Raw genomic sequence first — 14,776 nt, forward strand, 5'->3', positions numbered from 1 at the left:
ACTCAAGAATGCTTATATCTGTGCATCAATATAAGTCTGGACGTTAAACACCTAGTTAACATTAATCAAGTCAAGTCTTCCAGCACTAGTCAAATCTAACTGGATCTATTGACTTAACTTGACTAACCAAGTGAAAGCTATTGCCCTCTAGGTAATCAGCTAGTAGCTAACTACTTACACATGTGGCCGTGAACCCAAGTGCTTGATTTTTAAATTTTCTTTGGCATAACATTAGGGCTCTGATACCTTACTGAAAGTGAAATTAACTAATTAACAGTCAATCTAACCCAACTCATGCTTGGACATTAAGGATTAAAGCTCCTCCCTTGCCCTCAAAAGCCTTAAATTAATTATTTGACTAAAAGAAAAAATTCTTTCAAATTTAAACTTTAAGCTAAGTTTTCAAAACCTTAAACTTTCAAATCATTTTTTACTTCTTTGAAAATTCTGGCTAAGTATTTTTAGACTAAGCTTACAAAATTCTAGCCATTTTAAACTAAAGTATTTTTCAAAGTAAGAAAAATTTAACTAAATTTAACTTTTTGAAAGAAAAATTGCTCTTTAAACCATAGTTTCACTTAGCTAAAGAATATTATACAAAACCAAGTGCTACCAAAATACTTTCTCTCTTATTAAAAGCCTAATGGTTCAAAATTCTGACTTAATTGCTCAAAATTGTTTTTGCTATACTACAAAAGAAAACTCTTTCTCTAGCAAAATTAATTGATAAAGTTTTTTTTAACCAAACTTCGAACTCAAATTGTTTTAACTTAGTGAATTTGACGTTGCTTTTAGAAAGTTTAGATTTTTCTCTCTCCTAAAAATCTAAGATTTTTTTTTCAAACATGCTTAGTTTTTTGATGAATGGCAAAGGGGGAGAGTAGGGAAATTCAAAAGAAAGGTTAATAAAAATTTTTTAAGAATGCCTTTATTAAGGGGGAGCCTGACAAAGTTTAAGTGTTTATCTTAACCATGCGTGCATTTAAAATCAATTAAGCTTGCTTACTTAAACTTTATGTATCTATTTTACTTAGGTTTGAATTTCAGTTGCCATAATAAAAAAGGGAGAGATTGTTGGTGTGGGAAGCATCTGACAATCGACCATTGTTTTGATAATGGCAAAGGAATTCAAAGTTAAGTTGTTTTGTGATCTAATGCACTTGATTGAGTGTTTCAGGAAAGTCTTAGCTGCGGTTAGGCAGGTGGAAAATCCTAGGGGGTAGTAACCCTAGGTCATAGGAGTTGGTAACCCTATGCGGAAAGTCTTGGCGGGTCGAGAGCTTCAAGCAAAAGTCCTGGGGGGGGGGGGGGTGGGAACCCTAGGTGGAAAGTCCTGGTGTCGCGAACCAGGTAAAAGACTGGACCAACGGAGCACCGAACGAGCAAACTGACGTGCTACCACGCTGCGTCACGCTACCCATGAGCGTCACAACGGAGCACCAAACAGTGATGAAACTGGTGATGTGCTCGACAATAATGGAACAATCTATCACACAGCATGCAATCATGCGAATGGTGCATGACACTAAGCATGGTAATATACTGAACCAAATCTATATAAATATATGATGTGCACCATAATCAATAAATCATATCAAGGATGCACAGATCATATAGGGTATCAAACCTACGTCCCGAACATGGTGAAGCATGGTTAAATCACTACCCCTAAGCATGTATAATCAGGTAAGTAATAACATGAGATGTAAAACAAGAAATCAACCAAACATGTAACAGGTATCGGGTAGTGACTAACCGAAACAATTAAGAAACATAACTGTTGCTATTTGTTAATTTTATTACTATGCATATCAAAGATATAAAGTCAAAAGTACCCGCCTCCGATAAGAGGATCGTATCCGAAACAGACCCCTCGTCGAGACACCGTCTTAAATCAAAGTCCTGTAATAACATATATACATATTTAACTAATTACATATAAATTAATTAGCTAAATCAAATCCTCAACTAGCATTATCCTTAACCTTTCCTAGCTCCAAATCTGTGTACGCTACAAGAAATGAAACAGTTTCTCTACTTCTTACCTCAATTCACAACTGTGATTGTTGATCCACAGCAGGGAGTGTTGATACTGACAACAAGATGGGCTACCAAATGGAATGGCCGCCGAAACCAAAACCCTCCACCAAGCCCAACCTCCTTGCTGGATACCTTACTGACCAGAATCAAGAAAAGCAAATCCAGAATCAACAAAACAACCTAATTCCATAAACAACCTATTCATTTTACCTCTTTCTCTCCACTGGTCCGAGGTGATGAACAATTTAGCGAAGGAAACTCCAGTGAATAGTGATGGGGTGGCTGAAATCTAGCAAATCTTCTACCTTCGGACACAAAACTCCCAAATCAACACCACTCTACCAAGATCAAGTCCAAAACCCACAGCTAGGTATGATACTTACCTCCAAAATTGCTGCTAGGGAGACCTTATGCTCCTCGCCGTCAGCCAGAGAAGAGTTAAAGGAATCGCAGACAGTGTTAGAGCAGAAAGATCAGCAGAGGGCTCGGTACTCCCTCTTCCGGCCAAATTCGCTGGCGCAAGGGGCGGCGATCCGAGAGTAGGATGGCTAAAGGCGATTGGGAGAAGAGAAGCCGGAGGTGTCCACTTCCAGTTGGAGACAACCGGTCGTGGATCCACAGTGGTCGGCGGCGGCGCTAGGGCACAGAGGGCGGCAACGTGCGGCGGTGGAGAGGCTAGGGCAGAGAAAGGTCTCTGCTCGGCTGTGCTCGAGCGTCGCCGATGCTAGGACAGGGAGGAAGAAGGGGGTCTCGGTGGCTAGCGGCTAGGGCATAAGGAAAAGGGGTCGGCGTCGGCAGAGGAGAAGAAGAGGAAAGCGAGCTTGGCCGAGGGTTTATCCGCGAGAGGAAATGGCGGTTTGCATCGCTGGTTGGGAGAGGCGGTTAGGCCACGGATGGTTCGGTGCAAGGAGGAGAAGGGAACGGAGAAAAATCGGAAAAATAATAAAAAGAAAAGAAATAGAAAAAGAAAAGAAAATAAACTTTTCCTCTTTTAAATGGGGTAGCCTAAATAGGCTTTTCCGGGCCCCATTTTTATCCCCATTAACTCGTCCGTATGAGCTCCGAAAAATTTCCGAAAAGTTTCCAAAAATTTCGAAAAATTCCCTTATTAATTTTTGCCTATTTTCGGTATTTTACATTCTCTCCCTCTAACAAAAATTTGGTCCCCAAATTTCGTTATCTACCATCAGCAAATACTAACAACAGGTAAAACGTATAAATGCTGAACGATAAATAAATCACATACCTCAAGTGAAAAGATGGGGGTATCAAGCTCGGATAGTATCCTCGAGATCCCAAGTAGCCTCCTTATCCGAGTGATGCTGCCATCCGACTTTAACCAGCTGGATAGTCTTATTCCGCAACTGACGCTCCTTCCGGTCCAAAATCCGTACCGGAACCTCCTCATAAGTGATGTCAGGCTGAATAGGAACTGAGATATCTGTCAGCACATGCGTCGGTTCAGGTACGTATCTCCTCAGCATAGATACATGGAATACATCGTGCACGCCTGGCAAGGACGGTGGTAGTGCCAGCCGGTAAGCTACTGCTCCAATCCTCTCCAGGATCTGGAAAGGGCCAATGTATCACGGAGCTAGCTTTCCTCTGAGGCCAAATCTCTTCACCCCTTTCGTGGGTGAAACTCGTAGAAATACATGGTCACCTGTAGAGAACTCCAAAGGTCTGCGTCTCCGATCAGCATAACTCTTCTGGTGGTCCTACGCCTCTGACATCCTCCGTCTGATAGTACGGACCAACTCTGCCTCCTGCTGAGCTCTATGAAGTCCCAACAGCTGGGCATCTCCAACCTCATCCCAGAGGGTGGGTGTCCGACACGGTCTACCATACAACGCCTCAAACAGTGCCATCTGGATAGCCGAATGGAAGCTGTTGTTGTAGGCGAACTCTACTAATGGTAAGTGGTCCTCCCAACTGCCTCCGAAATCCATAACACACGACCTCAGCAAGTCCTCTAAAGTCTGAATGGTCCGCTCTTACTGTCCATCTATCTGCGGATGGAAAGCTGTACTAAATCAGAGCTGCGTGCCCAAGGACTGCTGCAGACTCTGCCAGAAACGAGACGTGAACCTGGGTTCTCTATCCGAAATGATAGTCAAAGGAACACCATGTAGTCTGATGATCTCTCGGCGATACAGATCTGCTAATCAATCCAGGGAATCAGTCCTCCGGATAGCTAAGATGTGCGCGAATTTGGTTAATCGATCAACGATTACCTAAATCGCGTCATGACCTCGTCGTGTCCTCGGCAAACCCACCACAAAGTCCATGGTAATGTGATCCCACTTCAACTCAGGAATAGGAATCCGCTGAATTAATCCTGCAGGTTTCTGATACCACTAAATTGTCACACCCCGGAGGAGTCCCTGTCCGAAATTTCGGCAGCATCTCCCTTGTACGGCGGACAATCTGAAACTTTCTACACCACCATATACCTCAGCCACATGCAGCTGGAATAATAACAATAATAAAATACATCACACAGCCATCCACGCAGTTAAATAGATAACAAACTAGAACAGGGATAATATGACTCAAAAACAACCCTACTCAACTACACTCATAAAGCTCAAAACCGATATCCTACTCCACTACACTCGTAAAGCTCAAATCTGACGATAAAACCAACTTACCTCTTCTGCCATCTTAGCAGGCATGTAGTAAAAGCAAATCCAAATAAAAGTCATCCACAAGTAAAATAATCCATACAAGATCAAAAGTATCCAAAACATAACAAATTCAAAACATAGTCTAGTACATAAAGCCAAAAGACAAATAACAGCCTCGTGGACCGCAGGGGACTAGCAACTGGAACTCTCTCCTGACAGCATCAACCTGAAATAGCAATGGAGGAGGGTGTGAGTCCAACACTCAGAAGATACAACTGATATACATAGTAAGGAAATAACATCTATCACTAATCATGCGTACAGTCTCCTGACATAATAAGGATAAATGCAAACTGAGATAAACAGGAGCATAACTGTACTAACCAGGATCTGGTACAAGGATAAACAGTCTGAGAGGTATAGAAATTGTAACGCACGAAAATTTCCAAATAAATTAGTAGAAATATTCTATTATTTTCTTGGAATTTTAGGATATTTTTATGGAATTTTTAGAGTAGCGGAAGTAGCAAAAACAAATAGAAACGTAAAATGGTCTAGGCGGGAATTGAACCCGAGACCTATGGGCCCAATGCCTTATAGAGGACTCTAGTAACCAAGTGAACCCAGCAGGGCCGTGCTGAAAGAAGAGGGAACCAATTATATTTATATTTAAGTTGGCCGAATTAAACACTTAATATAAATAGGAGACTTAAGTGGGGATTGATAAATTTTAATCGTTAAATTTCTCTTCCTCAAACCCTCACACGCCGCCGACTCCTCTCTCCCTCACCCTCTCGGTGCCCAAGTCCAAGGAACCTAGGGTTTCGTTCCAAGGGCCATAGGAGCACCTTTCGGCGACGACTTCAGCACGAGAACGTTCCTCTCCGCAAGAAGGGCACATAGACGCGAGGAGATCAACGAAGGGATCTTCTCCACCGGAAACCTAGCGTTTAGATTTGTAAGAAACTTCGAGCAGGAGGTAAGAAACCCCTCACCTACAGTATAAGTAGCTATTCGTGTGTTTTATGCATTAGTTTAGTAGTATGCAGATTTTCAGTACATAGGGTGTGTTCTAGTGCACACCGAGTGCTTGATATAATGTTTAGCTCAGTAAAATGCTACCGTAGGCATTTTAATAGTTCAGTAAATGTAGTAGAAGCATTTAGAATAGTATATGTAGTCTTGCAATAGCTTATATGGGACTACGGTCCAATGGGCGGGCTCCCACAGTCGCCTCTAGGTTCAGACAACCTAGCTCTAGGTTCAGATAACCTAGAAATAGCAAGATAAGAAAAATTCAGCTCTAACCAGTATTTTATTTTCAACAGTGGCACTGTACTGAACTTGATGTCCATTGGGTTGAGCTCCCATAATCGTCCCTAGGTTTAGATAACCTAGTAAACCCTACTAGATTCGGAATTTGCAACCCCGGGTTTAGTTAGGGATGCGCACATAGCAAGTACAGTTGCCGGGCCCATCAGCAGCATGATTATGTATTTTCATCTATTTATGATAAATAACTTTCAAAACTTCACAACATAGTTTATGTGAATACAGAGCAGTTTAGCATCAGTTAGCAGTAGTACAGCTTAGCTTTTATTTCAGTTTAGTTCTTATGGATTCCCATGATAGTTTTATACTCAGCTGTGATTGCCATGTATCATATGTGATTATGCCATATTTTAGAATCCATGTTTGGCAATGTCAGCATATATTTCAAATAGCATGTTTACAAAGCATAAATTGCATCGTATGCATGTTTTGTGAGGTAGATGGTTTCTTACTAAGCTCCCAAGCTTTCAGATACTTCTTTCCTTATACTGCAGATAAAGGTAAAGGAATGATCGATTAGCGGAGGTTGGAGGACAATGCAATGAAGTTGTGTGTGGATGGAACTTGAAATAAAGATCTTGGAGAAACTAGCAAAAAAATAAGAAAACTTTACATTTTCTTAAGTTATTATGTTTCCGCACTTCTAGTTATTATAATGTTTGAATCATGAAAGACCTGTTTAGATTGTTAGTGATCATGCTCAGAATGTCAGTTAATTGTTATTGGTATGTTTATAGCCATGTTAGAACTTATGTGTGTGAATTTGGCACGAAAAAGTGTTGAAATCAGACTCCTGATACGAAATCAGAAACCTCGATCGATCAGCCGATCGATTGGGGGTCTTCAGTCGATCAGTTGATCGATTGAGGAGTTTGTACCGCGAACAGTAAGCTACGGGGTCGATCCGCCGATCGATCCGGACGCGTTCTGTCGTGAACAGAAAGCCCTGGAATCGATCACTAGATCGATTGGCAAGTCTGGATCGATCAGTTGATCGATCCAGAATATTACCCCCGCGCACAGTAGCGTGCCGAATCGATCAATGGATTGATTAGTCAGGACGGATTGATCAGTCAATCGATCCAGAATCTTGTCCGTGCACAGTAGCGAGCTGAATCGATCAGCGGATCGATCAGATGACTCCAATCAATCAGCCGATCGATTGTAGTGTCAGATTTCAGCTGGAAGGGTCTCATTTCAGTCTTTCGATCAAATCGAAAGTTCGGGTTCCTTCCCTAGTGTATGCATGTCAATGGAAAGGTCTTTGAACCTAGTCCTACAGACTGTAATAGTCATTAGCAGAGTAAGATTTTAATTGGTACGGTTTCCGTACCTCATAGCTTAGCACAGCATAATGTAACCCCCGGCCTTACAGCTTAGTTAGTAGGAGGTGGGTCGTTACAGAGTGGTATCAGAGCAAAGTTCCATACTTCCTACACACACAGCATCATTGAACCTTCAGCTTCCAAGTAAGAACATCTCTCACTTCATTATGTTTTGCTTTCATGTTTATAGATAATTAAAGCATGCTTATGTATGATAGCCTCTAATGTGATTATGGTAGCTAATTAAACATGATAACAATAGTTATGCAATACGATCCTATTAGTTATGTATGTCCTCTATTTCTTTAGAGAATGGTATGAGGACGCCCAGCTAGAAAGACACCGGCTACTGAGCCCCAGCATGAGGCAGGTAGCTCAGTGCCTCCTCCAGACCTTACAGCAGTAGTGGCTCAGTTACAGAAGCAGTTAGCTAAACAGCAACAGGAGATAGCCACCTTAAGGGCTAGTCAGCAAAAGACTCCCACTGTCACTCCGGAACCTAACCTGGCAACCCCAGCAGTAATAGCGGTTCCACCAGTCCAACCTATAGCACTAGTAGCCCCAGCAGCAGGGACAAGGAGGGAAGCTTATCTATTCCAGTGGCAGAAAATTAAGCCACAGAATTTCGCAGGCACAAGTGAACCATGGGATGCTCAAGCCTGGTTCAAACACTGGAAAGTACGATGGAGCTTCTGGACTGGCCAGAGCATGAGAAAGTGAAATGCGCCTCTTTCTGCCTGTCAGGGGGCGCACGTATGTGGTGGGAGAGAATTAAAGCGAAGCGCCCAGTGAACCAGATGACATGGGCTGACTTCGAGAGAGAATTCATTGAAGAGTTCTTTCACATGCGGGTTATAAACCGCCACTACGACGAGTTCATCGAATTTCGCCAGGGCAACCTTTCAGTGGAGGAAGCCGTGAAGAAATTCAACAGATTGGCTCGTCTATGCCCTGAATTAGTCAGCACTGAAAAAGAACGAGTCTGGTTGATGCTCAAGATGCTAAGGCAGGAAATAGCAATGAATGTGACCAGCGGCGTCCATAGGCCGCAAACCACTGAAGAACTAATAAGCAGTGCTCTGACCACCGAGCACTACCAGAACAATATCAAACAGCAGAAGCAAGTCCTCTCAGAGTCGAAAGGTCAAGGAGGCTCAGGTACTCAGAAACACCAAGGCCACAGCTCCCATGGCTCTAACTGGAAAGGGAACTCCAGCAACAAACGCAAACCAGGGTTTTACCCAAAAGGAGGACCAGCTAGTAAACAGCCCAACTATCCCAAGTGTTCCACTTGTGGAAAATTTCACCCAAGAGTTTGTCGCAAAGGCACCCGAGGATGTTTCGAAAGCGGCCAGGAAGGACATATGGCTAAACAATGCCCAAATAAGACCAGCTTTCCTCCACCACAGCCGATTCAGTATGAGGTCAAGCCAACACAGTTGCACCAGATGCAGGCTGCTTTAGATGGTCCACACATCAGCCAAGGCAAACTGGAAGCCCCCTCAGTTGCGACAAACGCAAGGATCTACTCACTGACCAGAGAAGACGTAGCGAATGCCTGGACAGTTGTTACAGGTCAGATTAGTATTTTACAGCAAAGTGCAACTGTCTTATTCGATACTAGGGCAGCCCATTCTTATATATCCAGGGCATTCACCGAAAAGTTAGCAGTACCCCCAGAGGTATTCAGTGGTCAGTTTCTGACAACGCTACCTTCGGGAGAAATTATGGCATCTACGCACTGGCTTAGAGCAGTGCCAGTCATTATAGCAGACAGAGAGGTTTTTGGCGATCTCATAGTGCTAGATATAGCTGACTACGATATCATCATGGGAATGGACTTTCTGATCAAGTAAGGTGCTTCCATAGAGTGCCGTAAACAGAAAGTTATATTCCAACCCGAAGCAGGAGTGCAGTTTGAGTACAGCGGAGAACCAAAGAGAAAGGCCAAGAAGTTTCTCTCAGCTCTGAAGGCATAGAAACTACTAGATTCAGGATGTACGGGATTCTTAGCACATGTAGTCAGTAGCAGCCAGGACAAGGACCGAAAGCTAGAGGAGGTCCGAGTCGTATGTGACTACCCAGCAGTCTTTCCTGAGGAGTTACCAGGCCTAGCACCAAACAGGGAGATAGAATTTGGGATAGAACTTATTCTCGGTACAAATCCCATCTCCAAAGCACCCTACCGCATGGCTCCAGCAGAACTGAAGGAACTTCAGGAGCAACTACAGGAGCTGCTTGACAAGGGCTTCGTACGTCCTAGTCACTCAACATGGGGAGCGCCTGTACTGTTCGTGAAGAAGAAGGACGGGAGCATGCGCCTATGTATATATTATAGAGCACTAAACCGAGTCACAATCAAGAACAGGTATCCCCTTCCCAGAATAGATGACCTGTTTGATCAGCTAAAGGGAGCAGCAGTGTTCTCTAAGATAGATCTCAGATCGGGATATCACCAAGTTAAGGTCAAAGAAGGTGATATACCCAAGACGACTTTCAGGACCAGATACGGACAATATGAGTTCGTAGTCATGCCCTTTGGTGTGACAAATGCTCCTGCTACTTTCATGGACCCCATGAACAGTGTATTCAGAGAATACTTAGATAAGTTCGTTATCGTATTCATTGATGACATCCTTATCTATTCCAGAACTCAGGAAGAACACGCGGAGCACCTGAAGATAGTACTGCAGACCCTTCAGCAGAACCAGCTGTACGCCAAGTTCACAAAATGTGAATTCTGACTCGATCAGGTAGCCTTACTGGGTCACATTATCTCCAAGAATGGTATTATGGTAGACCCCAGTAAAATAGAAGCTGTGAGCAACTGGAAAAGACCTAAAAATGCCAGTGAGATCAGAAGCTTTTTGGGACTAGCAGGTTATTACAGAAAGTTCGTAGAGGATTTCTCCAGGATAGCCTCCCCACTGACAGCTCTTACCAGGAAGAACAGAAAATTTCAGTGGACAGAGGACTGTGAGAACAGCTTCAGCGAGCTAAAGAGGAGATTGACCAGTGCTCCCATTCTGGCTCTACCAGAAAACACAGACAGTTTTGACATTTATAGTGATGCCTCTAAATTGGGACTAGGAGCAGTACTGATGCAAGAAGGTAAGGTGATCGCCTATGCCTCCAGACAACTCAAGGATTATGGGAGGAACTACCCTACTCATGACCTCAAGCTTGCAGCAGTCGTGTTCGCTCTCAAAATTTGGAGACATTACCTGTATGGAACTCAGTGTAGAGTGTATACAGATCATCAGAGTCTGAAGTACTTCTGTACTCAGAAGGATCTGAATATGCGACAGCGTAGATGGCTCGAACTGGTCAAAGATTATGATGTAGACATCCTCTACCATCCAGGAAAAGCCAATAAGGTGGCAGACGCACTTAGCAGGAAGTCCAGCGCCACCTTACTATCACTAGCAGTCATGTCACCGCCCTTACAAAAGGAGATCACAGATTTCAGCCTCGAACTTATAGTGCGACAGCTCTCTACTATGACATTAGAATCCACCTTGCTTGGTGATATCCAGACAACTCAGGGACAGGATCCTAAAATTCAGAAAATCAAGCAAGGACTAGCATGATCAGGAAGTGGAGAATTCAGAGTATCAAATAGTGGGGCATTATATTTTGGTGATAGACTTTGTGTTCCAGATCAGGAGGAACTACGGAGGAAGATCTTAGACGAAGCTCACGGAACTCCTTATACGATGCATACTGGTTCCACCAAGATATACCAGGACCTAAAGAAATGTTTTTGGTGTTCTGGGATGAAAAGAGACATCGGTAGATATGTTAGCACCTGTCTGACCTGCCAGAGGGTCAAGACAGAACACTAGAGACCAGGAGGAGTTCTATAGCCTATCCAGATCTCAGATTGGAAGTGGGAAGACATTTCTATGGATTTCATAGTGGGACTACCCAGAACCACGAATGGTTATGATACCATCTGAGTAATAGTTTACATGTTGACTAAATCAGCCCACTCCTTAGCTATCAGGATATCCTACTCCATGGAACAACTAGCTCAGTTGTATCTCAAGGAGATCGTTAGACTGCATGGAGTCCCACGGACCATTATTTAAGACAGAGACAGTAGATTCACATCACACTTTTGGGAGTGTGTACAGTCAGCATTGGGCACCAAGTTAAAATTTAGCACAGCTTTCCATCCTCAGACAGACGGTCAGACGGAGCGAGTAAATCAGGTATTCGAAGATATGCTCCGAGCATGTGCCCTAGACTTCAAGGGAAGTTTGTGCAAATATCTGAGTTTAGCAGAATTTGCATACAACAACAGCTATCAGGCCACTATCGATATGGCACCCTACGAGGCCCTCTATGGGCGGAGGTGTAGATCTTCAATCTGCTGGTATGAGAGTGGTGAACAGAAGGAACTAGAACTTCAGACAGACTTAGTAGCAGACACCACAGCAGCTATACAGCAGATCCGCCATAGGATAGAGATAGCTCTGAGCCGCCAAAAAAGCTATGCTGATACACAACGCAGACCCCTAGAGTTTTCAGTTGGGGATACAGTGTTCCTCAGAGTGGCTCCCATGAAGGGAGTAATGCGTTTTGGGAAGAAGGGCAAACTAAGTCCCAGATATGTGGGACCATACCTTATTACCATAAAGGTTGGCAAGGTAGCCTATGAGCTAGAGCTACCCCAGGAGATGTCAGCTATCCACAATATATTTCATGTCTCTATGCTGAAGAAGCATATCCCAAATGCCACCCAGGTGATTGAGCCCCAGTCGGTACAAGTCCGCGAAGACCTCAGCTATGACAGTCGGCCTTTTCAGATAATAGACCGAGCAGTTAAGAAATTACGGAATAAAGAGGTACCATTAGTAAAAGTTATTTGGCAAAGTCACACAGCAGAAGAGGCAACTTGGGAGACAGAAGCCAATATGAGATAGAATTACCCAGAATTATTCTAAGTTTGAGGATGAACTTTTTATAAGGTATGGGGGATTGTAACGCCCAAAAATTTCCAAATAAATTAGTAGAAATATTCTATTATTTTCCTGGAATTTTAGGATATTTTTATGCTATTTTTAGAGTAGCGGAAGTAACAAAAACAAATAGAAACGTAAAATGGTCTAGGCGGGAATTGAACCCGATACCTATGGGCCCTATGCCTTATAGAGGACTCTAGTAACCAAGTGAACCCAGCAGGGCCATGCTGAAAGAAGAGGGAACCAATTATATTTATATTTAAGTTGGCCGAATTAAACACTTAATATAAATAGGAGACTTAAGTGGGGATTGATAAATTTTAATCGGTAAATTTCTCTTCCTCAAACCCTCACACGCCGCCGACTCCTCTCTCCCTCACCCTCTCGGCGCCCAAGTCCAAGGAACCTAGGGTTCCATTACAAGGGCCATAGGAGCACCTTCCGGCGACGACTTCATCACGAGAATGTTCCTCTCCGCGAGAAGGGCACGTAGACGCGAGGAGATCAACGAAGGGATCTTCTCCACCGGAAACCTAGCGTTTAGATTTGTAAGAAACTTCGAGCAGGAGGTAAGAAGCCCCTCACCTGTAGTATAAGTAGCTATTCGTGTGTTTTATGCATTAGTTTAGTAGTATGCAGATTTTCAGTACATAGGGTGTGTTCTAGTGCACACCGAGTGCTTGATATAATGTTTAGCTCAGTAAAAAGCTACCGTAGGCATTTTAATAGTTCAGTAAATGTAGTAGAATCATTTAGAATAACATATGTAGTCTTGCAACAGTTTATATGGGACTACGGTCCAATGGGCGGGCTCCCATAGTCGCCTCTAGGTTCAGACAACCTAGCTCTAGGTTCAGATAACCTAGAAATAGCAAGATAAGAAAAATTCAGCTATAACCAGTATTTTATTTTCAGCAGTGGCATTGTACTGGACTACATATCCATTGGGTTGGGCTCCCATAGTCGTCCCTAGGTTTAGATAACCTAGTAAACCCTACTAGATTCGGAATTTACAACCCCGGGTTTAGTTAGGGATGCGCACACAGCAAGTATAGTTGTCGGGCCCATCAGTAGCATGATTATGTATTTTCATCTATTTATGATAAATAACTTTCAAAACTTCACAACATAGTTTATGTGAATACAGAGCAGCTTAGCATCAGTTAGCAGTAGTACAGCTTAGCTTTTATTTCAGTTTAGTTCTTATGAATTCCCATGATAGTTTTATACTCAGCTGTGATTGCCATGTATCGTATGTGATTATGCCATACTTTAGAATCCATGTTTAGCAATGTCAGCATATATTTCAAATAGCATGTTTACAAATCATAAATTACATCGTATGCATGTTTTGTGAGGTAGATGGTTTCTTACTAAGCTCCCAAGCTTACAGATACTTCTTTCCTTATACTGTAGATAAAGGTAAAGGAAGGATGGATTAGCGGAGGCTGGAGGACAATGCAATGAAGTTGTGTGTGGATGGAACTAGGAATAAGGATCTTGGAGAAACTAGCAAAAAAATTAGAAACCTTTACATTTTCTTAAGTTATTACGTTTCCGCACTTCTAGTTATTATAATGTTTGAATCATGAAAGACCTGTTTAGATTGTTGGTGATCATGCTCAGAATGTCAGTTAATTGTTATTGGTATGTTTATAGCCATGTTAGAACTTATGTGTGTGAATTTGGCACGAAACAGTGTTGAAATCAGACTCCTGATACGAAATCAGAAACCCCGATTGATCAGTCGATCGATTGGGGGTCTTCAGTCGATCAGTTGATCGATTGAGGAGTTTGTACCGCGAACAGTAAGTGTTGGTTGCTACTTGGAAAACCTAGAGGTTCCACTGTACAAAAATTTTGTACAAAGATCTGAACCTTTTCCTAGCTACCATGTGTTCTTTTAAATTAAATTTTGGATCGCCTATGGAACTTAACACGTTTGATCCAAAACTTAATCTATTTGTTCCTTTAGGTTTTGACTTGGATCTCCTGCGGAACTTAACACGTTCGACCCAAATCACCTTAAGTTATTAATTCCAATAAATATTAATTTCCATAATTGGTTCCCAGTACTGACGTGGCGAGGCACACGGCCTTCTTGGATATGAGAGCAACCACCACCGACTAGACAAAACCTTTTATAGAAATCTAATATTTAATTTCCTAAAATAACTTTAGGTTAACCGAAAAGAACAATCAAATCACAAGGAAAAATAAAACAAAAAAACACAACTTCGAAAATCATATTCGAAATACTAGAACGTAAGCCTATTGTATTTGGTATTATTTCCATAAATAACTAGTATGATGCGGAAAAGGAAAAACTACTAGTTATACCTTCTAGAAAGACCTCTTGATCTTCTACCGTATTCTCCTTCTAACCTCGGACGTTGTGTGGGCAACGATCTTCCAAGATGAGAAACCACCAACCACCTTCTTCTCCTCCTAGCTAGGTTTGGCCACAAAGAAGCTTTACCAAGGA

The sequence above is a fragment of the Zingiber officinale genome, chromosome 6A (genome assembly GCF_018446385.1).
Source record: "Zingiber officinale cultivar Zhangliang chromosome 6A, Zo_v1.1, whole genome shotgun sequence".
NCBI lineage: Eukaryota > Viridiplantae > Streptophyta > Magnoliopsida > Zingiberales > Zingiberaceae > Zingiber > Zingiber officinale.